The sequence below is a fragment of the Lissotriton helveticus genome, chromosome 1_2 (genome assembly GCF_964261635.1).
Source record: "Lissotriton helveticus chromosome 1_2, aLisHel1.1, whole genome shotgun sequence".
Lineage (NCBI taxonomy): Eukaryota > Metazoa > Chordata > Amphibia > Caudata > Salamandridae > Lissotriton > Lissotriton helveticus.
This window is the reverse complement of record NC_136058.1, coordinates 443996505-444022967: the sequence shown is the minus strand read 5'-3', so window position 1 is coordinate 444022967 and position 26463 is coordinate 443996505.

Below are 26463 nucleotides of genomic sequence, written 5' to 3'. Positions count from 1 at the left end.
TGTACAGTGAGAATAGTATTATAAAATAATACTGTAAGAGCATTGTATGGTTTCTAAGCCATTTAAAAATACATACATAAATACACAGGCTAAAATACTCAACTGGTGCTTCTGAAATACGCCAACTTCAATGTACCTAACCTAAGTCTAGTATGAGGGAAGAAGTAAGTATTGTGTAGCTAGGTTTCGTTTTCTTTGCCAAGAATCTATCCAAGATTTCTCTAGGTTCTGATCAGCTCCATACCTTAGTTAGAATGAAGGAGGTCTGGTATCTCTGTCTCGGGATTCGATTTCCCAACACCCCGCAAGGGGAGCTTGGAAACACTGGAGCTGGATTCTCAGCAGGAGAAGAGATAGCTTCCTGATCAGTGCGTCAGCTGGAGGGTCGGCTTCCGTCGGCACTTGCTGTAGCGAGCTCCGTCGGGCAAGTAGATAGTCGAACTGCTCCGAACCACTGTGTCTCGCTAGAGCAGGTTGAGGTATATTTACACCTTGAAGGTGTCTAGGAATGCCATAGTTTGACATAAAGTCAGGCATAATAACGTCAGGAAAGAACCCCTAGGGAATAGTTGTTCTTTGCAAAGTACATGAGTTCTTGGACAAATCAATATTCTAGCAAGGGGAAGTTCCCCAACTGCTTAAGCCGATTTTCCAAGAAATCGTTGTGACGTTTGGTATGAGTGGAAGTAGCCATGCCTGTATTTGGTCTGAATGGGGTATGTCTAAATAAGGACTTGATTTCTATGCCTATATAAGGGCAATGTGAATTGTACCTATATAAGGGCATGAATCGGGAAAATTCACTTGGACCCTAAAACGCCACACAACACCCACTCCACTTTATTATGTATGACATTACTAAGTTCTAATCACATAAAAACATATCTAAACATGATGCTTTAAAACCCACCCAAAATACATAAAAATGCATTGGCTGTACATGAAAAAGAGCATTTGTGCTGTATGCATTTCAAAGCAATGTTTCATTCAAAGCATATATTTTTGACATTTGAAAATGCTATCCGAATGAATCACGAAAATACATTTATGAAATGGCTCTTCAATACAGAAAAAAAGTCGAGCAGATTATATGAACTGTTTGTATGAGGACAAGGTCAATTATTGTCTCTTGGAAGTCTATCAAAGAAATCTAGTTCTCTATGAATAGTTCTACTTTAAGCAGATTACTTGGTGCCAAAAAATGAAAAAATAAGAATTTGGAAAAACAAAAATTAATCATAGGAAACATAAAGTCCCAAAGTTTGAACTTTGTTTTGAAAAATGAAGGTCGAATTCAGAGTCTCTCAGAACACTGCGTGCCAAATCAAAAGTCATTGTTATGGCTTGGAGAAAACATCAAGTCTTCTAAGTCTGTAAAGAATTTGTCTACCATTGTTGGTAAAAGTTGGATTACCTCGTTCAGCAGATTAACCGCACATAGATGTGAACCATCACCAACAGCGTCAGTCGCATTAGCAATTTTCGAAGTAGATGGTACCTGTGCGCCTGTTGTTCCTCGCACCTCACCATTAGCATGTTGCGTCTGTGAGATCTCAATGAATGCCGTCATCAGGATTGGTAGCCGCAAGAGACAACACAGTGCATGAGCCGTTACTGGTCCAAGTATCAACTTCCATTGGCATGACTGATGGGAGTGTCAGACAGATGTCTAGCACGCATTCCTCTCCACATAGCAGGCATCATAGAACAGGTAAGATGCAATCTTGCCATATTGGTCTGAATGCTAGAAACCATGTGGTATTCAATTCTCTTAAACAAGTTAATCTCAACATTTCGATTATGCGCTCACGACACCTCATCGCCAGAATAGTGTTCTCCAAGGTGATCTGGGCGTCGTTGGTGAGTTGGCATGCCATATCGGAGCAGAAGGAGCAAAAATAGTATCTCTGCTGCAAGCCCCAAAACCAGAGGCAGTCTGCCAAACACCGAGTGCACGAAGTCTGGAAATATGCCTAGGACTGCTTGAAAAGGTGCTAACAGTCCCGAAAAAAACTGTCTTAAATACATGTAAAATATCATTCATATCAGACATGTTTAAGATATGACCTAACATTTCTGAGAAATGTTTAGGGCAGTTTGTTGTTAAAAGGGCATGTATCTCTGCAGAAGTCCTTGCAACTTGCAGATTATACGTCTCTTTGGCCGACGTCAGTGGCACTGTTTTCTGTAAAAGAATGGCTTTCAGTCTGCTTAAAGTATCAATTCGTATAGAAGAGATGTTCAGTGAAGGCCATAATGGCGACTCCCTGTCTGTCTTTGTTTTAGGAAACAATACTTGCATATAGCAAGTGACCCTGGCTGACACACTTACAAGATAGGCTATTCCTGGCAACATGCCGCAGCAGCTGTGATCATTCAACACAATATAACTTCCATTAGAAAGTTGCCTAAAAATTGGATCAATCACCGTAGCTGGTGAACCTTGCAGGTGGCAGGATAAGTTATTTGTGGAACCATCGCAGGCCCTGTGTAAATTAATATCCCGACATATGAGTGAACCGCTTAGTGCGTTTTTCCAATTTGTACCACTAAGAAACACTACTTTCCCCCACTCCAACATTTGTGTATATAAGGTAAATCCAAGGATGTCTTGATGTATTCTTTACTCAAAATTTCATATAGGCCTGCTGGTATATGTTTTAAGCAATACTGAAAATGGAAAATCGTCATAGGCAGAGTGATTGTGACATTTTTAAAGTAAAATGTTTCTGGATTTGAAACATTAAAACCTGAAAAGTACGGAAATTTGTTATAAAATGTCTTTGAGCCGTGTTTGGTGACCGTCCTGACGCATTCAGAAGCGGTCGCTCCCTTCACCCCAGCTCCTGCTTGCCTGCCTGGTATCGTTGACTGCGCCATTATATCCTTGTACTCGCGCTGTATTGCAAGCGCCTCTGTCTCACTGTGCTCACACTGTATTGTTTTGTTTTGCGAGCGCCATTAGTTAATCTCGTGGACATTTGCAGGCGCTTTGGGGGTAATTTAAATCTGATCGTAGCGCTTTATTTCGCGCACTCACAGCTGCAGCGCAATTTAGCATTCCACCCAGTGTCTGTGCCCCAGCCAATCCTCCAGTCTCGTGTTTCTGGCGCTGCCGCCATTGTTGTTGTTGTTGGTGGTGCCTCAGAGCCCGTCCCCCACAGCCCGCCCCGCCTCCCAGCTGACCCTCCCTCCCACGGACTACATAGGACACTCTCTCCCCCATTAACGCTGTGACCGTCCTGACGCATTCAGAAGCGGTCGCTCCCTTCACCCCAGCTCCTGCTTGCCTGCCTGGTATCGTTGACTGCGCCATTATATCCTTGTACTCGCGCTGTATTGCAATCGCCTCTGTCTCACTGTGCTCACGCTGTATTGTTTTGTTTTGCGAGCGGCATTAGTTAATCTCGTGGACATTTGCAGGCGCCTCGGGGGTAATTTAAATCTGATCGTAGCGATTTATTTCGCGCACTCACAGCTGCAGCTCGATTTAGCATTCCACCCAGTGTCTGTGCCCCAGCCAATCCTCCAGTCTCGTGTTTCTGGCGCTGCCGCCATTGTTGTTGCTGTTGGTGGTGCCTCAGAGCCTGTCCCCCACAGCCCGCCCCGCCTCCCAGCTGACCCTCCCTCCCACAGACTACATAGGACACTCTCTTCCCCATTAACGCTGTGACCGTCCTGACGCATTCAGAAGCGGTCGCTCCCTTCACCCCAGCTCCTGCTTGCCTGCCTGGTATCGTTGACTGCGCCATTATATCCTTGTACTCGCGCTGTATTGCAAGCGCCTCTGTCTCACTGTGCTCACGCTGTATTGTTTTGTTTTGCGAGCGCCATTAGTTAATCTCGCGGACATTTGCAGGCGCTTCGGGGGTAATTTAAATCTGATCGTAGCGCTTTATTTCGCGCACTCACAGCTGCAGCGCGATTTAGCATTCCACCCAGTGTCTGTGCCCCAGCCAATCCTCCAGTCTCGTGTTTCTGGCGCTGCCGCCATTGTTGTTGTTGTTGATGGTGCCTCAGAGCCCGTCCCCCACAGCCCGCCCCGCCTCCCAGCTGACCCTCCCTCGCCCCCACCCCCTCCACCATCCATATATGACTGATGCCTTAACGCGCAGCGGTCTCGCGCAGCGGTCGAGCCCCAGTCGCGCCGAAGGTGCGCTAAAGGTAAGCCCGTCTGTGCCCGTGCGTGCCTGGCCCGCACCCAGCGCCTGTCCCCCTGGTCCCCGCCGCTCCCAACCCTCTAGAGTCACATACGATGCCGCTACTCTCCTCGCCCTCAACTCCGGACGCTCCCCACTATGCTGCGAAGCTACCCCAGGACGTACCCACGGCCCATTCGCCTGCCTCTCCTGCAAGTTCAACTGCTTCAGGACCCTCACCAAACCCACTTCCTCCACACACAGCTCCGAACCCAACAGCCTGAAATGCATCCTACTGAACACCCGCTCGGTCCACAGACACGCAACAGAACTCTGGGACCTAATCGACAATGCGTCACCTGACATCGCCTTCCTTACTGAAACATGGATGAACGCATCTTCTGCCCCCGACATCGCCATAGCCATACCAGACTCTTACAAGATTATTCGAAAAGACCGCACCAATCAAACTGGAGGAGGCTTCGCCATCGTCCACAGAAACACCATCAAAATCACAACCAGCTCCGACGACAACATTGCTACCGCCGAACATCTCCACTTTCAGATCCACACCGACCCTAGGACCACCCTTAGAGGCACCCTCATCTACAGGCCTCCAGGCACCCGCTCTCAATTCAGCGACGACATCACAGACTTCGTCAGCCCGCACGCCCTCGCCTCCGAGAACTACATTCTTCTAGGAGACCTCAACTACCACCTTGAAAACAAACTCGACAGCAACACCACCACCCTTCTGGACAACCTGGCCAATCTCGGACTCAAACAACTTGTTGACACCCCCACTCACACAGCCGGACATACGCTCGACCCTATCTTCACCTCCACCAAGCACATCTCCTTCGATCGCACTACAGCTATCCACTGGACGGACCACAGCTGTGTTCACTTCAGCTACAAAACCACCCTGACCCACAACCGTCCACAACCCATTCCCCGGAGAAACTGGAACAAAATCACCACCGACCAACTCCTCACATCACTCAACCAAAACCCTCCCACCCTAGCAATGGACCCTGACCAAGCGGCCACCAACCTCAGGCAATGGATTACGCACAGTGCGGACGAATTAGCACCCCTGAAAAAGCACCAGTTGAAATCATCCAGCAAAAGGCCCCCTGGTTCAATGATGACCTTAAAAAGTCCAAGAAGGTATGCCGCACCCTGGAGAAGAATTGGAGAAAAAACCCAACCTCAGACAACATGGCCTCCCTCAAGACAGCCTCCCGCAAACACCACCAACTGATTCGATCCGCCAAGAAATCAGCATTCAAGGACCGTCTCGACAACAATTCTCATAACAGCAAGGAACTCTTCAATATCGTCAAAGAATTCACCAACCCTACCGCAGCATCTAACGACATCACTCCCTCCCAAGACCTCTGCGATGCGCTATCCTCCTTCTTCTACAACAAAATTGCCGACATCCACAACAGCTTCAAGAACACTCCCAGTGATCAACCCGCCCCACCCCCCTCAGATCTCACTCCTCCAACTAACAACCTCAGCGCCTGGAACTCAATCACCACTGAAGACACCATTCGCCTCATGAAGTCAATACACTCTGGCTCGCCTTCTGACCCCTGTCCCCACCACATCTTCAACAAAGCTGACTCCATCATCGCACCCCAACTCCGCGATGTCATCAACTGCTCTTTCAACTCTGCCACCTTTCCAGAAATCTGGAAACACGCCGAACTCAGCGCCCTTCTGAAAAAACCCACAGCAGACCCCTCAGAACTGAAAAACTACCGACCCATATCCCTCCTCCCTTTCCCGGCCAAAGTCATCGAGAAAGCCGTCAACAGCCAACTCACCGCCTTCCTTGAATCCAACAACTCCCTTGATCCATCTCAATCCGGATTTCGTGCCAAACACAGCACTGAAACCGCCCTCATTGCGGCGACCAACGACATCCGAGCACTCCTGGACAACGGAGAAACAGTGGCCCTCATTCTACTCGACCTTTCCGCCGCCTTCGACACTGTCTGTCACAGCACCCTCATACAACGCCTCAACAACATCGGCATACAAGGAAAAGCCCTGGACTGGATCATCTCGTTCCTAGCTGGAAGAACTCAGAGAGTCCGACTCCCCCCATTCTACTCAGAGGCCACCGAAGTCATCTGCGGCGTACCCCAAGGATCCTCACTCAGTCCCACCCTCTTCAACAACTACATGAGTCCTCTCGCCCCTATCGCGCGTCAACACAACCTCAACATCATCTCCTACGCCGACGATACCCAGCTAATCCTTTCCCTCACCAAAGACCCCAACACTGCCAAAACCAATCTTCACGAAGGTATGAAAGAAGTAGCCGAATGGATGAAACAAAGCCGCCTAAAACTCAATTCAGACAAAACCGAGGTGCTCATCCTAGGATCCTCCCCCTTAGCTTGGGACAACTCTTGGTGGCCTTCCGCTTTGGGCCCAGCACCCACACCCACAGACCATGCACGTAACCTTGGCTTCATTCTAGACTCCTCTCTCTCAATGTCCAGACAAGTCAACGCTGTCTCGTCCTCCTGCTTCAACGTCCTTCGCATTCTCAAAAAGATTTTCCGCTGGATTCCCCTCGAGAAGAAAGACTGTCACCCATGCGCTGGTCACGAGTCGACTGGATTATGGCAACACACTTTACGCCGGAATTACAACAAAACTACAGAAAAAACTCAAGCGCATCATATTAGACATCCCGCGCCAAGAGCACATCACCGGTCACCTAAAAAACCTCCACTGGCTTCCCGTCGACAAAAGAATTACTTTCCGCCTTCTTACCCACGCACACAAGGCCCTTTATAATCTAGGACCCGAACGCCTCAACACCCGACTGTCCTTCTACAATCCCACCCGCCAACTAAGATCATCCAATCAAGCCCTTGCCGCAGTCCCGCGCATCCGAAAATCCACCATGGAAGGCAGATCCTTCTCCTTCCTGGCTGCCAAGACCTGGAACTCACTCGCCACCCACCTCCGCCTTACTCAGAAGCAGATCTCCTTCAGAAAAGAACTGAAAACCTGGCTATTCGACAAATAATGAACCCCTCCCCCTAGCGCCTTGAGACCCTCTGGGTGAGTAGTGCGCTATATAAATGCCCAAACTTGAACTTGAACTGAGCTACTCTTTGGTGCCGTAGGGACAATATTCCCATTGGTTATAAGTTAATACATTTCTAGGATTTGCAGATTTATGCAAGAAATGATGACCAGAGTGATTATTACAATACATTTGTTTGTAATCCGATGAACCTATAAGTATTCATGAATCATACATTTTGCAGACATTTCAAAGTCTGACATCATATTATTAACAGTCTCAAAGTCCCAATCATCAGAAAAGGTACTAGATGAAACAAAGTCACTCAAGGAAACCTTGAATTGGTGTAGAATCTTCAACAGCTCTGCAGGACAAAGGATGTCATAATCAAGTCAAGTCAAGTCAAGTCAAGTCAAAAAGGCTTTATTTCGATAAAATTTATCATAAAAGCTTCATAAAAAGTACACAAATTCATTAGAATATAATAGAAAATACAACAATTTAGTTATATCAAGCTTAAAATTTTTAGTATTCCAGTAAAATAAGCATATCAAAGATATTTAATTTAAAAGAGAATTAAACATTTTCTTTAAGCCTTTTGCATCTAATACACCAGGCCCAAGATAAAAATTTTGAAAGGGTGCAAGCATACAGTGGACGTGAATCTGACATTAGAATGCGCAATGCCTCGGCATGGTGTCTAGTCCCCAGCAAGCGGCACAGTTGTTTAAGCCATTTTCGTCTTGGTCGGGCACTCAAACATGAAATGTGCCACTGTCTCCTGTTTGAGTGGGCACGAGGGGCAGAACTCTATAGTCTGAGCTGGCGGTTTCCACCGAGATGTAAAAGTATGCAGAGGAAGAGTTCCAGTTCTAAATTTGAAGTACAGGGACCTGTCAAATGGTTTCTCAATGATGTCTAAATAGAATTCCCGAATTGGCAAGTCCTTGAATCTCAAGAAGGCCTCCGTCAGTCTGCCCAGTGTGCAATTGGTACTTCTTTTGCTCATAATCCAGTTCCAATACAGGGTCTTAAGTGTTGCCTTTGGTGGAGATGTCTTGTTAGTCCAGGCTTCACTTAAGCCCAAATCATATAGGAGGGATTTCATGTCTCTTAACCACTTGATTTTATGCCATCCTGGTAAAGGCATTATTTCAGAAAGGCCTTTCGCATAGTTGGCGAGCTCCGGGACTCGCCACAACCGGGCCCATGGAAGAAGGGGCCGGAACTTTGCTAGGTCTTGCTAGGTCTTCGATAGATCGGCAACCAAGATCGAGCATTAATGGAGTCATGGGAGTGCCTTGGGGAAGTGACATAATTGCCCTGCAAAACTTCCTCTCGGATCTTGTCAGTTCATTGATTTTGCATGAGCCCCATAGCTCTGCCCCATACAGAGCGGAGCTAACTCCCCTTGCTGTATAGATGTCGAGACAGGGGCTATAGGTCTTATGGCACAAGATCGTTGTTCCTTCAAGAGGGCCCCAGTTACCCTCTTATGGGCTAACAGCATTTTATCTAGGTGGGGAGCCCAGTGCATATTGTGCGACAAACGGATGCCTAGGTAATCAAATACGTCAACCCTCCCCAAAGGTATACCATTCAACTTAGGGGGGCGTACAGTCTTTTGGGGGGATTCATTACAAGATATTTAGTTTTATCGGTATTGATTACCAGGCCCCGTTCTACACAAAAGGTCTGGAAGTTGTTGAGAAGTTTTTGGAGACCCATTGGGGATTTGGACAGGAGGAGCGTATCATCAGCAAAGAGGAGGGTGGGGATACGCTCCCGGCCAGGGATGGTTCATCAGAAGGGTCTTTCAGCAGGTGCTCAACCACTCCATTGATGTACAAAGAAAAGAGAGTGGGAGCTAGAACACATCCCTGGCGAACCCCTCTCTCCACTGGAATGCTGCTGGTTTCCCCCCCCCTGTGCCCCATCTAATTTGGGCAAAGCTATTGTCGTGGAGCCTAACAAGTAGCGATAGAATATAAGGCGGTATCCCCAAATCGACAAGAACTCTCCAAAGGGTCTCTCTAGGTACAAGGTCAAAGGCAGTCTTTAAATCGATGAATGCGAGATAAAGACTGCCCTTGCCTATAACCACCACCTTCCAGTACACTAGCATCAATCTAAATGCTTGTTCAATTGTGCCAGTACCAGCTCTAAATCCTGCCTGATAATCAGAGAGGATGTTATTGTCGTTAATCCAGTCCAATATTCTAATCAGCAGTATCTTTCCGACCACCTTTTGGCTTATATCCAACAAGCTTATAGGCCTATAGCTGGACTGGTCGTCCCTAGCGCCCTTTTTAAAAATAGGGACGACCTCCGCCCCTTTCCAAGATGTGGGAATTGGTGCACCCCTACAGATGGCAATGAGTAGGCAGTGAATAAATTTCCCCCATGACGGGATGTCTGATCGCAAGAGATCCCCTGGAATGCCATCAGGACCAGGTGCCTTTGGGGGCATGATGGTACTAATGGCATACTCTACTTCTTTTATCGAGAAGTCTGAATCTATTGGATCTGCATCCCAGGCTTTTTGGGTCTCAATAGGAGCCACTTCCCGTCCCTGGTCTCCCTTGGGAATGTCTAAAGTGTTATGGCCAGGTTGGCGGGTGTATAGTTTGGAAAAGTGGTCGACCCATGCTTGGCTGGTGATATTGCATGTTATAAGGTCACTATCTGGTCTGTTTCTGGTTCTGATTGTATCCCAGAAGCACCTTGGATCTTTCTTAACACTTGTCTCTTTTAAGGTGCACCAGAACACTTCTTCCCACTCCTTTTTTGCTCTGGTCAATGTTCGCTTGTGCTTTTTCCTGGCTTCCTGTATCTTAGGTTGGGATTTGCCTTTGACAGCCTCAATCAATAGGGATTTGGCATGTCTGCATGCAGATGTATACCAATCATGCTTACCCCTAGAGCTACGGGATGCCATGTTCCTCCCCTCACACCCCTTTTTTAGGAATATATCCCCTATGGACCTAAGAGTGTTTTCAAAAATAGATGTCGTCCTTCCTGTTACCTGGGTTGGATCAATGGTATCCAGTTCCATTTGAGAAGTCGCAAGTAGTTTGTTTATTGTTTTAAGTTTGACTTCATCAGTGGAGTTTTATTCCACTTTAAACGTCTCCCACAGGTAGAAACAGAAGTTTTGTAAGGATGTTTAGGGGGGTTTTCAGCTGGTTCATTGGGCCATGGGTTTGTTAACGATAGAGAAAGCAAATTGTGATCGCTTTCTACTGTGGGTAAGACTACCATATCTTGAACTAGTCCCCATAGCTTGAGATCTAACAGGATGTAATCGATCCTCGAGGTATGATTGACTCTATTATATGTATCAGCACCCAGGAGATCTGATGGTGTGCGGCCATTTGCAGCTCTTAGACCAAACTCCAATGTCAGAGCATTTAACTGGATCACACTATGGGACCATATTTTGATCGGGGGAATAGTTAGGGCTGGAATGCCCCTTCTGATGTCATCCTCACCCAAATCCAGAATGTCATCTGATGAGAGTGGCTCATAGGTACAATTAAAGTCTCCCGCAACTAAGGTTTGAGCACCCTTAGTGTTTTCTCTTAGTTCTGTTTCAAGGATGGTTACAATCGGGGACATAGACCCATGTTTAGTGCCTCTGACATAAATATTGAACAAATCAAGTGTTGGCCCCCTGCGCGAACCTTTTAAGGATAGTCCTAAGATATCTGGACAATTAATCTGCTTAGATTTTACGCAGCAATTGAGGGAGATGCTTACCTAGGTAAGCAAACCCCCCGAAGGGCGTCCCTTACCATTTTTATGTTTTTCCGCAGGCACAAAATATGTAACATAACCAACACGATGGAGTGGCTCTAGGCTCCAGGTCTCCTGGAACAAGCAGATTTTATGCGCCTCCACCAAAGAGTTCCACTCGGGTGACCCCAATTTCCGGTGGATACCTGCTAGGTTCCAGCTAAGGATCGTTAGTGCACCCTTAGGATCATAGCTATTGTTATTGTTATTCCGGGGGTCCAGAGCTTCACTTGGAGGCATGGTCGCTGGAAAAGATTTGGCCAGGGCATTACTAGACTCTAATGTGGGGATAGGGGGGTGCATGCAGTTATAGTTTCCATTGGAATATTCCCTTCCATATCCAACCTCGGGTCCAATGGCGGAGTATTGGTTCCCTCAAATTTGAGTCAGTCCACTTCATCTAGTGTGCAGAACCTATTCCAGTGTGCGTACTGTGTTAGGAAAGGATCAAAATTGTGGATACCTTGCCAAGGGGATTGCCATTGTGGGAGCCTTTGTTGGGATACTTGCTGGTATCCTCTGCTCATGGGAATTCGATTTCTTGGTATTTGCATTTGGTGTATAGTTGGATAAAAATATGAAAGGTGTAGAGGGTGGATCTGTGTATTAGTTCCAGAAGAGGGTGCATTGCATATATATTCCACCCCAGCCATGTCTCTAAAATTAACAGTTATTACATCCCCTGCTATAGTTTTAATACTTCTGCCTATCCATTCCCCTCGTCTGACCGTTAGTATTTCTCCAGAAATATTAGGGGGTAAGGGTCTGTTTAGCTGTAGCCATTGAACACATTTATTCTTTAGTTCAGTTTGTGTTTCCTTTTTTCCCTCCCTCATGGATGGCACACCGGTTAGTACAAGCACGAAGGGAAGGGCTTCAGGCGGAAGATTAATTGTCCTAAAGCGTGTAAATTTTGCCTTCTCTGCTTGGTTGTTTATTTGTGTAGTGTCTGTGATTGTACTTTTCTTGGGATGTTGGCCAGTTTTATCAGCTAGGGGTATAGCATTTCCCAATCCAAGACCTTGCTGCGATTGGGCCTGTAGGGTGGGAGTAGGTGCACTAGGGTTCGAGGGCGCGAGGACTTTCTTCCCAGTCATAGTGTTAACTTGTATTGCATCCTTTGGTTTATTACCTTGGGGTTGATTAGCTGTTGTGACCTTATCATTTGAAGTGTTATTACCCGTGCCCCCTTGTGTTCCCCCTTTGGTTAATAAACCCTCATTTGCAACTTGCCTGGTAGGACCCATCCCTTTGTTGTTCATTAGGGACGTCAATCTGTCAATTTTTGACATGAGTGGTTTAATATGGGCTATGATCGTATCTTCAAGGTCTGCCTTGAGGTCAGCTACCATATTTGTTACCCAGCAAGGTATTCCTGATGTCGAATTGGGGATTGGAGCAACTAAATTGTTGTTTGTCAAAGTGTTCGGTCCCCTTTTTTTTTCCTTTTCTTATGTGCGGAGGCATCACTAGTTTTTTTTGCCATTAAGCTGCTTGAGTTTGAGTTCAACCTCTCCCCATCCCGTAAAGTACTCAAGTTAGTCTGAGAGATTTCTATATCCCCTATTAGGTAAGTCGGGGCCTGGGCACAAGGGAGCTCAGCAAAGGAAGAGGTGACACCAAGGCTTAAGTCTAAATCATCAGTGGCATCTATGGTGGTTACCAGAGGATTAGTGGCTACATCTTGCGAGTCAAGGGCAAGTATTGTCGGTGGTAGGGACATCCTCCTTTCTGTGTTGGCTATTGCAGTTGAGACTGCCCCTATGGTCTGCTGCAACATTATATCAATTGCAGTGAATGTAGGGACAGATTGGGGGCAGCCGCCTTCAATTTAGAGTTTGACCTTAGATTGGGCATCCTGGTCGTTTTGGTGACCTTTCTCATGATGCTCAAGATCAAAAAAAGGAATGGATTGCCCCTGGAAATTAGGTGATCTTTAGTTGATGCTGAGGATGGACCGCCCACATACAGTAGATAAAGATTAGGATGTCAAATGGCTTCAGGTAAATACCTTCTTCGTTGTAGAGGTGCATTTAGGGGGGGGTGGCCCAGCTCAGCCTCTTCTGGCCTCTGAGGGCCATAGAGGGCCCGCCCTTTGCCCGGGCTTCGCCCGGCGCTCCCGCGACGCGGGTGTGGAGGCTTGTTCTTAAGCACCGCCTGGCGCGCTGGTTCTCTGTCACCCTTCCGGTCCCGGTGCAAGGGCAGCTGGGAGATGTGGTTTCGCACCCTCTCGCTCTCCCTCACTCGGCGGCTGCTGATGGTCTGCAGCGGCGGAGGGGGAGCGGAAAGCGCACACAGGTCCGGTGTCGAGATTCAAGTTCTGCAGGGCAGTGCAGCAATACAGTGAGTCCAAGGAAAGATATAGCCAGAATGCGTCCCTCGCTCCACCGATGTGGAGACTTGTTCTTAAGCGCCGCCTGGCACGCTGGTTCTCTGTCACCCTTCCGGTCCCGGTGCAAGGGCAACTGGGAGATGTGGTTTCGCGCCCTCTCGCTCTCCCTCACTCGGCGGCTGCTGATGGTCTGCAGCGGCGGAGGGGGAGCGGAAAGCGCACACAGGTCCGGGGTCGAGATTCAAGTTCTGCAGGGCAGTACAGCAATACGGTGAGTCCAAGGAAAGATATGGCCAGAATGCGTCCCTCGCTCCACAGATGTGGAGGCTTGTTCTTAAGCGCCGCCTGGCGCGCTGATTCTCTGTCACCCTTCCGGTCCCGGTGCAAGGGCAGCTGGGAGATGTGGTTTCGCGCCCTCTCGCTCTCCCTCACTCGGCGGCTGCTGATGGTCTGCAGCGGCGGAGGGGGAGCGGAAAGCGCACACGGGTCCGGGGTCGAGATTCAATTTCTGCAGGGCAGTGTAGCAATACGGTGAGTCCAAGGAAAGATATGGCCAGAATGCGTCCCTCGCTCCACCGATGTGGAGGCTTGTTCTTAAGCGCCGCCTGGCGCGCTGGTTCTCTGTCACCCTTCCGGCCCCGGTGCAAGGGCAGCTGGGAGATGTGGTTTCGCGCCCTCTCGCTCTCCCTCACTCGGCGGCTGCTGATGGTCTGCAGCGGCAGAGGGGGAGAGGAAAGCGCACACAGGTCTGGGGTCGAGATTCAAGTTCTGCAGGGCAGTGCAGCAATACGGTGAGTCCAAGGAAAGATATGGCCAGAATGTGTCATAATCAGTTCTGTCCCAAGCTATACCACCTGGCTGTGATGTTCACTAACGACAAGTCTCTTTGTTCACGATGAGATGATTTGTGTGGTTTGAGGAGTAAGTTGATGTTCTTACTTACTGTGTCCTTTTTAACATATCTTCCAGTTATTACTATTCCCAAGGTAAATACAAGAGTTAAACAAAGTAGAAGAAACAGTACACCAAACACAATCCAAAGTTCAATCCATGGTGAAACCAGATAAGTCTTTTCCAATTGATGCAAAAGGTCTGTTGCTAGTTTTTTAAAAGTTCTCTTTTCTGGCGTTGTTTCAGGTTCACTTGGATCCTCGGAAAACATATCAAAGTTAATGAAATAGGCAGAGGCAGTTCTGTCAATTGTAGGAATTGCATCAGGATTCGTGGAAATCGCTGGAACCTCTTGATCACCTGTCATATTTGTATAGTCAGATGCTATTTCATTGTAGACAGGTGTTTCTTGACAAACTGTTATTTGGGTCTCAAGAGGTACAAGTTCCATTGCTTTATTGCATAGTCCTTTTTTTCGCTCTGCAGATTTCTCAAAGGTGATGAGTCTCTCAGTTTGAACCTCTTGGATAGTAGCCAGATTCGGGCATCTGCTACATCTGGAGTCCACTTGGCCTACTACTTATGATCGGCCACATGATGTAGTTTGACCAGGTCGATGGACACAAACCTGTTCTCCTTTTTAACAGCAAGGGGCGTTAGTAAAACTGTTCTTGATCCGTGGACTGCTAGGACAGGTACTGGTTGCCTGTAAGAAGGCCCAAATTCCTTCTTGTCCATGATCTTTTCTCTGACTAGATCCCCAATCTTTGGAATCCAGGCAGGCCTGGCTGGGACGGGAGGTTTCTCTTCAGTGGTCGTTTGCTTCAGTAACACGTTGCTTTGGCTTTTCCTTATTTCATTTAAGTCCTGCAAAACTGCCAAACGATCTTTGATATTAAAGGGTTTTTGTTCTACCACTGAAGTGTGACAATCGAGTTCCTCAACAATCATTCTAGTTCCAAAAAGGATTTCACATGGAGTGATTCCCCCTAGAGAACTTCTTGACAGATTGTTAAGACTATGTTGGACACCTATTAGATGTTTGACCCACCCGCCACCCGAGCCTAATACCCTAGCTGTTATAGATTGCTTTATGTCCCGGTTTTTTCTTTCCACTACCGAAATTCCCTCAGGATGGAATGGACTAGAATACAGCAATACAACGCCCAGATTGGCCATGGCCTCCATGTAAGATTTTGAGCTAAATGCAGAACCCTGGTCAGAATGTAGCGTGCTGACTGCGCATGTGCCGATAAAGACTCGCAAATCTTTCATAACAGTTTGAGCGTCAGCCGTGCGCTTAGACCACATCCAAATAAATCTGTCCTAATAGTTGTGGGACCGCATTCGTCCATTGGGAAGTCTGCATGTAGATAGTCTAATGCTGTCTAACAATGGTGTCTGTACTGGGCTGGCTACACTATAGCCAGGTATCTGGCGGTGATCTCTGCTGCGATCTCAGTTGCAGTTTTGGCAGTGAATTACAAACGTGTGAATGTGACCATTCATCCCTGGCCACCAGTACGTCTCTTTTAATTCTAGTATAGATTCAAAGATCCCCTGATGTATCAGACCCTCTCCCAAATGTGCTTTGTGTAACACGACAACCTGCTGAATCTCTTGAAACACAGAATGGGTTTGTCTGGAAGTGTATTTAACTGGTTTGCCTCTTTTCTCCAAAACAGATCCCAAAGTTTCAAGGTCAACCAATCCCTGTCCTTCTCCTCGGCTGTCACTTTCGGAGTTCCTCAAGGCTCCTCCCTCTCTCCCACCCTATTCAACCGTTTAATGGAACCCCTCACTGATCTTCTCAAGCCTCTCCAAGATACACTTCCACATGTATGCTGACGAACCCAAATTTACATCAAAATTCACTCTCTGAAAGACTTCAAATCACTCAACTGCACACTACAAAAAACCAAAATCTGGCTGGCCGAAAACCACTTGAAACTTAACTCCCTCAAAACGGAATTCCTTGTAATCGCTCCCCCCAAAAAAACTTAAACTATCACAGACTGGATGGAGCACCTAACAGCTCTCAATGGACAACCGCTCATAGTCGACTCAGCAAAATCTCTAGTGGTAACGCTGGTCAATAACCTCAAGATGCTGAAACACATCAGCGCCTCAACAAAGGGAGCCAACTTCCGCCTAAAGACCCAGTGAAAACTAAAGCCCTATCTGCCCGCCTTCGATTTCAAAACAGGAGTTCAAGCCTTAGTTATCCCCCGCTTGGAATACGGAGCAAGAACCTTATGAGTACTCCCAAGGTCATCGACAGCCCCGCTAAGAGCCACGATCAACTCTGCTGCGAGACTCATCACAGGTTCAGAGAGAAACGCCCACATATCCCCAGACCTGAGAGCCCTCAACTGGCTACCATTTGAAGCCAGAATTCATTTAAAAATCGCTTGTATGACACACAAGGCTCTCAACCACAACGCCCCACAATACCTAGCTAAGAAACTGGTGCTCTCAGCGGGCAGCAAAGCTTCCAAGAGTGCCAAGACTCTTCTCGTACAACCTCAACAATTTGCCAAGAAAAAAATGCATAACCAGTCCTTATCCGGTATGGCTTCAAGGATATGGAACACTCTGCCCAGTGAAACTAGAATGAACCCTTCCTCTGCTTCCTTCAAAAGAGAAGTGAAAGCTATCCTCATGGCTCAATCCATGTGAACTCTATGTTCTATTCATTATACTATATTAATTGCTTCTCTTCGCTTATATTCGTCCTGTTTATCTTTGCTGTTTTGTACTAGCCTCGCACAGCCTTTTCTTGTTCTAGATGTATGTATTACTTACTTATTTCGTGGTTCACTATATCGTAATATATGCTGTATATATTTCTACTTGTCATGTAAAGCATACTGATACTCGCAAGAGTCTTGTTCGCACTATATAAAACCTTAAAAATAAAATAAATAAATAAAAGCTACTCCATGTTTCCTGTTTGGAATTACTTTATCCCCCACTCCAGGAATTCAAGCAAAAGGAACAGAGTTTGTATCAATTATGTATGAGTATTTGAGTGGATAGTTTTGAGGTAACACTGCACCGTTGCCTTTGCTTGTGGCATTGACAGCTAGCATTATTTTGCCGTCTATTTTAGTTTTTGAATGAGTGATTGCAGCTACGGAAGCCGTTTTCACAGCTGCCATCGCGGCTTCATCAGCTAATGTATTCCCTGCAACCTGAACACCATCAATTTGATGACTCAGTGTATGTATCACGTGAGTCTTTTGTAGTTCTTGTGGTAACTGAACTACCTGTTCCCAAACCAACTTATGCTTAATTGTGCCATCTTTTGCATCTTTGAAACCGTTTTGAACCCAGTACTGCAAGTATTCATTGTAAGATTGGACCCAGTAATAGAAATCGCACACTATAAGTGTGGGGAATTCGCGATCAATATTTTCAAGCAACAGCTTGAATGCTTGTAGGTCAGCTCACTGAGCTGTACAATCTCCAAAAGATTGAGTTTTAGTGTCCATAGGTCGGAATTTGATATCTCGCCAGCGACCTTTAATGATCGTGCATGCAGCACTATAATCTTGTTTACCCCCAATAGCGGGCTGTGCTGATCCGTCAGTATAAATGATACATTCACACTGTTCTAGAGGCAGAATATCAGTAGGCAGAGGACATTCTTGTCCATATTGTAGAAATTCTTGTGTTTTTAAATAGGGGTCAAAAACGTATTCAACGTCTGTTGCAGCAAGAGAATGAACCCATTGTATCCATCTTGGATAAAAGGCTTTAGCATTTGGAATGCTCGCCTTTGTTACTGCCTCTAAGGCAGGTACAGGAGTAACGACCATTACGTGCTTACCCTGTGCGAGGGCTCTCTCTTTTGCTACTGCAGTTTGAACCGCTGTCAGAACTTTTTCTGTAGAAGTGAATTTCATTTCTGCTTGTGTGTACAGATGTGATTAATAAGCTATTGGTACTTTTTCTCCTTCAAAGTTGCGTGCGTTTACGTGAGTTTGTACGTGTGTTATTGCCAACGAGTTTGTACAAATGTGTTGAATCCAACATTTCTGTGTGTTTTTGAGTCCAATTAATTGTTTTAAAATCAGGTTTGATTAATTTGTAGAGAGGTTTAACCCTTTCTGTGTTATTTAGAATGTAAGTTCTTCCAAAATTTAGGAAACCTAGAATCAACTGTAAGTTTTTCAGCGTTTTTGGAGGTTGGAGCAGCACACATTTCCCTAGAAAGTTTGCTGCCAGGCTTTTGCCTTCACTTGATAACTCATATCCTAGAAAAAGGATGTTTAAGGGGTCAATTCTCGATGTCTTGAAATTTAATTTGTACCCTTCAGAGGCGAAGCCCAATATAATATTATGGTGTTCACCCTGTTCAAGTGCCTGTCCAAGTCATCGTCTGTAAGATAGATGTCATTGACATATGATAGACATGACAACTTTGTTTTCCAAGAATAAGAAACATATCTCTAAAGTGGCGGAAACAATAGATAAGTACTTCATTCAGTCAATCCTGCATGCTTCGTTTCAACAGAGTTTGCAGAGAAATAGAGAGACGGGCATTTTCAATAAAAAGGTTTTTTGAACAGTCTTCTTTCTCATACAAGAAAAGTGAACTGCTACAATTGTTAAGCAGACTGCAAAGTATAATGTGTACAGTGAGAATAGTATTATAAAATAATACTGTAAGAGCATTGTATGGTTTCTAAGCCATTTAAAAATACATACATAAATACACAGGCTAAAATACTCAACTGGTGCTTCTGAAATACGCCAACTTCAATGTACCTAACCTAAGTCTAGTACGAGGGAAGAAGTAAGTATTGTGTAGCTAGGTTTCGTTTTCTTTGCCAAGAATCTATCCAAGATTTCTCTAGGTTCTAATCAGCTCCATACCTTAGTTAGAATGAAGGAGGTCTGGTATCTCTGTCTCGGGACTCGATTTCCCAACACCCCGCAAGGGGAGCTTGGAAACACTGGAGATGGATTCTCAGCAGGAGAAGAGATAGCTTCCTGATTAGTGCGTCAGCTGGAGGGTCGGCTTCCGTCAGCACTTGCTGTAGCGAGCTCCGTCTTGCAAGTAGATAGTCAAACTGCTCCGAACCACTGTGTCTCGCTAGAGCAAGTGGAGGTATATTTACACCTTGAAGGTGTCTAGGAATGCCATAGTTTGACATAAAGTCGGGCATAATAACGTCAGGAAATAACCCCTAGGGAATAGTTGTTCTTTGCAAAGTACATGAGTTTTTGGACAAATCAATATTCTAGCAAGGGGAAGTTCCCTAACTGCTTAAGCCGATTTTCCAAGAAATCATTGTGACGTTTGGTATGAGTGAAAGTAGCCATGCCTGTATTTGGTCTGAATGGGGTATGTCTAAATAAGGACTTGATTTCTATGCCTATATAAGGGCAATGTGAATTGTACCTATATAAGGGCATGAATCGGGAAAATTCACTTGGACCCTAAAACGCCACACAACACCCACTCCACTTTATTATGTATGACATTACTAAGTTCTAATCACATAAAAACATATCTAAACATGATGCTTTAAAACCCACCCAAAATACATAAAAATGCATTGGCTGTACATGAAAAAGAGCATTTGTGCTGTATGCATTTCAAAGCAATGTTTCATTCAAAGCACATATTTTTGACATTTGAAAATGCTATCCGAATGAATCACGAAAATACATTTATGAAATGGCTCTTCAATACAGAAAAAAAGTCGAGCAGATTATATGAACTGTTTGTATGAGGACAAGGTCAATTATTGTCTCTTTGAAGTCTATCAAAGAAATCTAGTTCTCTATGAATAGTTCTACTCTAAGCAGATTACTTGGTGCCAAAAAAAAAGAATTTGGAAAAACAAAAATGAATCATAGGAAAAATAAAGTCCCAAAGTTAGAACTTTGTTTTGAAAAATGAAGGTCGAATTTAGAGTCTCTCAGAACACTGCGTGCCAAATCAAAAGTCAGCGTTAGGGCTTGGAGAAAACATCAAGTCTTCTAAGTCTGTAAAGAATTTGTCTACCATTGTAGGTGAAAGTTGGATTACCTCATTCAGCAGATTAACCGCACATAGATGTGAACCATCACGTCAGCGCCAGTCGCATTTGCAATTTTCGAAGTAGATGGTACCTGTGCGCCTGTTGTTCCTCGTACCTCACCATTATCATGTTGCGTCGTTGAGATCTCAATGAATGCCGTTATCAGGATTGGTAGCCGCAGGAGACAACACAGTGCTTGAGCCGTTACTGGTCCAAGTATCAACTTCCATTGGCATGACTGATGGGAGTGTCAGACAGATGTCTAGCACGCATTCCTCTCCACATAGCAGGCATCATAGAACAGGTAAGATGCAATCTTGCCATATTGGTCTGAATGCTAGAAACCATGTTGTATTCAATTCTCTTAAGTTAATCTCAACATTTGGATTATGCGCTCACGACACCTCATCGCCAGAAGAGTGTTCTCCAAGGTGATCTGGGCGTCGTTGGTGAGTTGGCTTGCCATATCGGAGCAGAAGGAGCAAAAATAGTATCTCTGCTGCGAACCCTAAAACGAGAGGCAGTCTGCCAAACACCGAGTGCACGAAGTTTGGAAATATGCCTAGGACTGCTTGAAAAGGTGCTAACAGTCCCGAAAAACTGTCTTAAATACATGTACAATACCACTCATATCAAACATGTTTAAGATATGACCTAACATTTCCGAGAAATGTTTAGGGCAGTTTGTTGTTAAAAGGGCATGTATCTCTGCAGAAGTCCTTGCAACTTGCAGATTATACGTCTCTTTGGCCGACGTCAGTGGCACTGTTTTCTAAAAGAATGGCTTTCAGTCTGCTTAAAGTATCAATTCGTATAGAAGAGATGTTCAGTGAAGGCCATAATGGCAACTCCACGTCTGTCTTTGTTTTAGGAAACAATACTTGATATAGCAAGTGACCCTGGCTGACACAGTTACGAGATAGGCTATTCCTGGCAACATGCCGCAGCAGCTGTGATCATTCAACACAATATAACTTCCATTAGAAAGTTGCCTAAAAATTGAATCAATCGCCGCAGCTGGTGAACCTTGCAGGTGGCAAGATAAGGTATTTGTGGAACCATCGCAGGCCCTGTGTAAATTAATATCCCGACATATGAGTGAACCGCTTAGTGCGTTTTTCCAATTTGTACCACTAAGAAACACTACTTTCCCCCACTCCAACATTTGTGTATATAAGGTAAATCCAAGGATGTCTTGATGTATTCTTTACTCAAAATTTCATATAGGCCTGCTGGTATATGTTAGAAGCAATACTGAAAATGGAAAATCGTCATAGGCAGAGTGATTGTACCGTGTATTATCCATTCTGTCACTTGTTTCTCAGAAACAGTTAATGGCAATCTTTCCAGTTTTTCAAAGCTCAGCACCGTATAGTCTGCTCCCCTCTGTGCCAGTGGGATTTGTTTATCTGTAAGGTCAAATTCAGAAAACAACGACGTGGTGTTGATTAGACACCAAGGCACATAGCCTGAACCAAGGTTTTGCAATGTCCAGGCAAGTAGCATTATAGAACGCAATTGTGATTGACTATGTTGCAACATGACCAAGTCCTGTTCCATTATTTCTATGGCAGAGGATAGTATGCAGTCCAAAGAATATAAACTGGATGACAGAGTCATTAACCCATTGTCAACTACAGAGAGAGACTTCTCTGAGATAATACGATCAATTTCTCGTATACCTTCTGCAGTCTCTGCTTGCGTAATCTTCCATGCTTCATTATAGGCAGCATAGATACCGGCCTATATGAAATGTTTATGACGCGGTTTAGTAGGTCCTTGTAGGAGGTCCCTTATATCAACGCCATCCTAAAGTAAAGATAAGTGTTGTTTTACTTTCTTTATTGTAGATTTGTTTAGCCACTCAAGGCGCAGTTTCCCCACACTGTATGATGTTACTATGGGGAGAAGTGTGGCTCAATGGTTAGAGCGGCAGACCCTGATGCAGAGGTCTGGCCCGGGACCAGGGTTCAATTCCCGCCTCGACGGGTCTTGGGCTCAATTTCCTCGGACCTGATAATTCTCGCCTCAGTGCCAATTCTATTCATGGGTCCCACTCTGCAACTCTGGGCAATAGCTTGCTTAATCTCCACAACGGCCCCAACAGCCCTAAGATGCCTGGCTTCACCTTGGGGGTGCCCAGGAGTGGACATTTCACAGGGAAAAGCCAGGAAGGGTTCCACAGCGGTATGCGTTACAGCGCCAGGACACCCAAGGGTATTAGTGCGCTTTACAAGTACAAATTACAATTACATTTACTATCCCTGAATATTGTCTCTGGATATATCTTGGAGCTGGCCTTGTGTGAATGTGAACCCTTGTGTATTTTTCAGGAATCTATCTTGATAGTTGTTTGTGTCTGTGGGCCAGAATAACCATTTTTATCCAAGTAGGATCTGTTCTGTTTTGAAGAAAAATTGTTTGTACGTCGACCACCCCTTATGTAGTGTTTTTACTATCAGGTGTCGGTGTAGGTATGGACGGATTGTTTAAATCTTTTATCTTGGCTAACCCAAGACAAGATGTCTGTTGAACAGTGTCATTCAAAACATTATTTGCTTAGTATTAGTCAGCATACTTTTCATTCCTGTCTTATTAACATTTTTAAAGTAAAATGTTTCTGGATTTGAAACATTAAAACCTGAAAAGTACGGAAATTTGTTATAAAATGTCTTTGAGCTACTCTTTGGGGACATAGGGACAATATTCCCATTGGTTATAAGTTAATACATTTCTAGGATTTGCAGATTTATGCAAGAAATGATGATCAGAGTGATTATTACAATACATTTGTTTGTAATCTGATGAACCTATAAGTATTCATGAATCGTAAATTTTGCAGACATTTCAAAGTCTGACATCATATTATTAACAGTCTCATAGTCCCAATCATCGGAAAAGGTACTAGATGAAACAAAGTCACTCAAGGAAACCTTGAATTGGTGTGGAATCTTCAACAGCTCTGCAGGACCAAGGATGTCATAATCAGTTCTCTCCCAAGCTATACCACCTGGTATAGGAACGACTGTGATGTTCACTAACGTCAAGTCTCTTTGTTCATGATGAGATGATTTGTGTGGTTTGAGGAGTAAGTTGATGTTCTTACTTACTGTGTCCTTTTTAACATATCTTCCAGTTATTACTATTCCCAAGGTAAATACAAGAGTCAAACAAAGTAGAAGAAACAGTACACTCAACACAATCCAAAGTTCAATCCATGGTGAAACCAGATAAGTCTTTTCCAATTGATGCAAAAGGTCTGTTGCTAGTTCTTTAAAAGTTCTCTTTACTGGCGTTGTTTCAGGTTCACTGAGATCCTCGGAAAACGTATCAAAGTTAATGAAATAGGCAGAGGCAGTTCTGTCAATTGTAGGAATTGCATCAGGATTCGTGGAAATCGCTGGAACTCCTTGATCACTTGTCATATTTGTATAGTCAGATGCTATTTCATTGTAGACAGGTGTTTCTTGACAAACTGTTATTTGGGTCTCAAGAGGTACAAGTTCCATCGCTTTATTGCATAGTCCTTTTTTTCGCTCTGCAGATTTCTCAAAGGTGATGAGTCTCTCAGTTTGAACCTCTTGGATAGTAGCCAGATTCGGGCATCTGCTACATCTGGAGTCCACTTGGCCTACTACTTATGATCGGCCACATGATGTAGTTTGACCAGGTCGATGGACACAAACCTGTTCTCCTTTTTAACAGCAAGGGGCGTTAGTAAAACTGTTCTTGATTCGTGGACTACTAGGACAGGTACTGGTTGCCTGTAAGAAGGCCCAAATTCGTTCTTGTCCGTGATCTTTTCTCTGACTAGATCCCCAATCTTTGAAATCCAGGCAGGCCTTGCTGGGACAGGTGGTTTCTCTTCAGTGGTCATTGGCTTCAGTAACACGTTGCTTTGGCTATTCCTTATTTCATTTAAGTCCTGCAAAACCGCCAAATGATCTTTGATATTAAAGGGTTTTTGTTCTACCACTGAAGTGTGACAATCGAGGTCCTCAACAATCATTCTAGTTCCAAAAAAGATTTCATATGGAGTGATTCCCCCTAGAGAACTTCTTGACAGATTGTTAAGACTACGTTGGACACCTATTAGATGTTTGACCCACCCGTCACCCGAGCCTAATACCCTAGCTGTTATAGATTGCTTTATGTCCCGGTTTTTTCTTTCCACTACCGAAATTCCCTCAGTGTGGAATGGACTAGAATACAGCAATACAACGCCCAGATTGGCCATGGCCTCATTGTAAGCTTTTGAGCTAAATGCAGAACCCTGGTCAGAATGTAGCGTGCCGACTGCGTATGTGCCGATAAAGACTCGCAAATCTTTCATAACAGTTTGAGCGTCAGCCGAGCACTGAGACCACATCCAAATGATTCTGTCCTAATAGTTGTGGGACCGTATTCGTCCATTGGGAAGTCTGCATGTAGATAGTCTAATGCTGTCTAACAATGGTGTCTGTACTTGGCTGGCTACACTGTAGTCAGGTATCTGGCGGTGATCTCTGCTGCGATCTCAGTTGCAGTTTCGGCAGTTAATTACAAACGTGTGAATGTGACCATTCATCCCTGGCCACCAGTACGTCTCTTTTAATTCTAGTATAGATTCAAAGATCCCCTGATGTATCAGACCCTCTCCCAACTGTGCTATGTGTAACACGGCAACCTGCTGAATCTCTTGAAAGACAGAATGGGTTTGTCTGGAAGTGTATTTAACTGGTTTGCCTCTTTTCTCCAAAACAGATCCCAAAGATTCAAGGTCAACCAATCCCTGTCCTTCTCCTCGGCTTTCACTTTGGGAGTTCCTCAAGGCTCCTCCCTCTCTCCCACCCTATTCAACCGTTTCATGGAACCCCTCACTGATCTTCTCAAGCCTCTCCAAGATACACTTCCACATGTATGCTGACGAACCCAAATTTACATCAAAATTCACTCTCTAGAAGACATCAAATCACTCAACTCCACACTACAAAAAACCCAAATCTGGCTGGACGAAAACCACTTGAAACTTAACTCCCTCAAAACAGAATTCCTTGTAATCGCTCCCCCCAAAAAAACTTAAACTATCACAGACTGGATGGAGCATCTAACAGCTCTCAATGGACAACCGCTCATAGTCGACTCAGCAAATTCTCTAGGGGTAACGCTGGTCAATAACCTCAAGATGCTGAAACACATCAGCGCCTCAACAAAGGGAGCCAACTTCCACCTAAAGACCCAGTGAAAACTAAAGCCCTATCTGCCCGCCTTCGATTTCAAAACAGGAGTTCAAGCCTTAGTTATCCCCCGCTTGGAATACGGAGCAAGAACCTTATGAGGACTCCCAAGGTCATCGACAGCCCCGCTAAGAGCCACAATCAACTCTGCTGCGAGACTCATCACAGGTTCAGAGAGAAAAGCCCACATATCCCCAGACCTGAGAGCCCTCAACTGGCTTGCGTTTGAAGCCAGATTTCATTTAAAAATCGCTTGTATGACACACAAGGCTCTCAACCACAACGCCCCACAATACCTAGCTCAGAAACTGGTGCTCTCAGCTGGCAGCAAAGCTTCCAGGAGTGCCAAGACTCTTCTCGTACAACCTCAACAATTTGCCAAAAAAAAAATAAAAAAATAACCAGTCGTTATCCGGTATGGCTTCAAGGATATGGAACGCTCTGCCCAGTGAAACTAGAATGAACCCTTCCTCTGCTTCCTTCAAAAGAGAAGTGAAAGCTATCCTCATGGCTCAATCCATGTGAATTCTATGTTCTATTCATTATACTATATTACTTGCTTCTATTCGCTTATATTCGGCCTGCTTATCTTTGCTGTTTTGCACTAGCCTCGCACAGCCTTCTCTTGTTCTAGATGTATGTATTACTTACTTATTTCGTGGTTCAGTATATCGTAATATATGCTGTATATATTTCTACTTGTCATGTAAAGCGCTCTGATACTCGCAAGAATCTTGTTCGCGCTATATAAAACCTTAAAAATAAAATAAATAAATAAACGCTACTCTACGTTTCCTGTTTGGAATTACTTTATCCCCCACTCCAGGAATTCAAGCAAAAGGAACAGAGTTTGCATCAATTATGTATGAGTATTTGAGTGGATAGTTTTGAGGTAACACTGCACCGTTACCTTTGCTTGTGGCATTGACAGCTAGCATTATTTTGCCGTCTATTTTAGTTTTTGAATGAGTGTTTGCAGCTACGGAAGCCGTTTGCACAG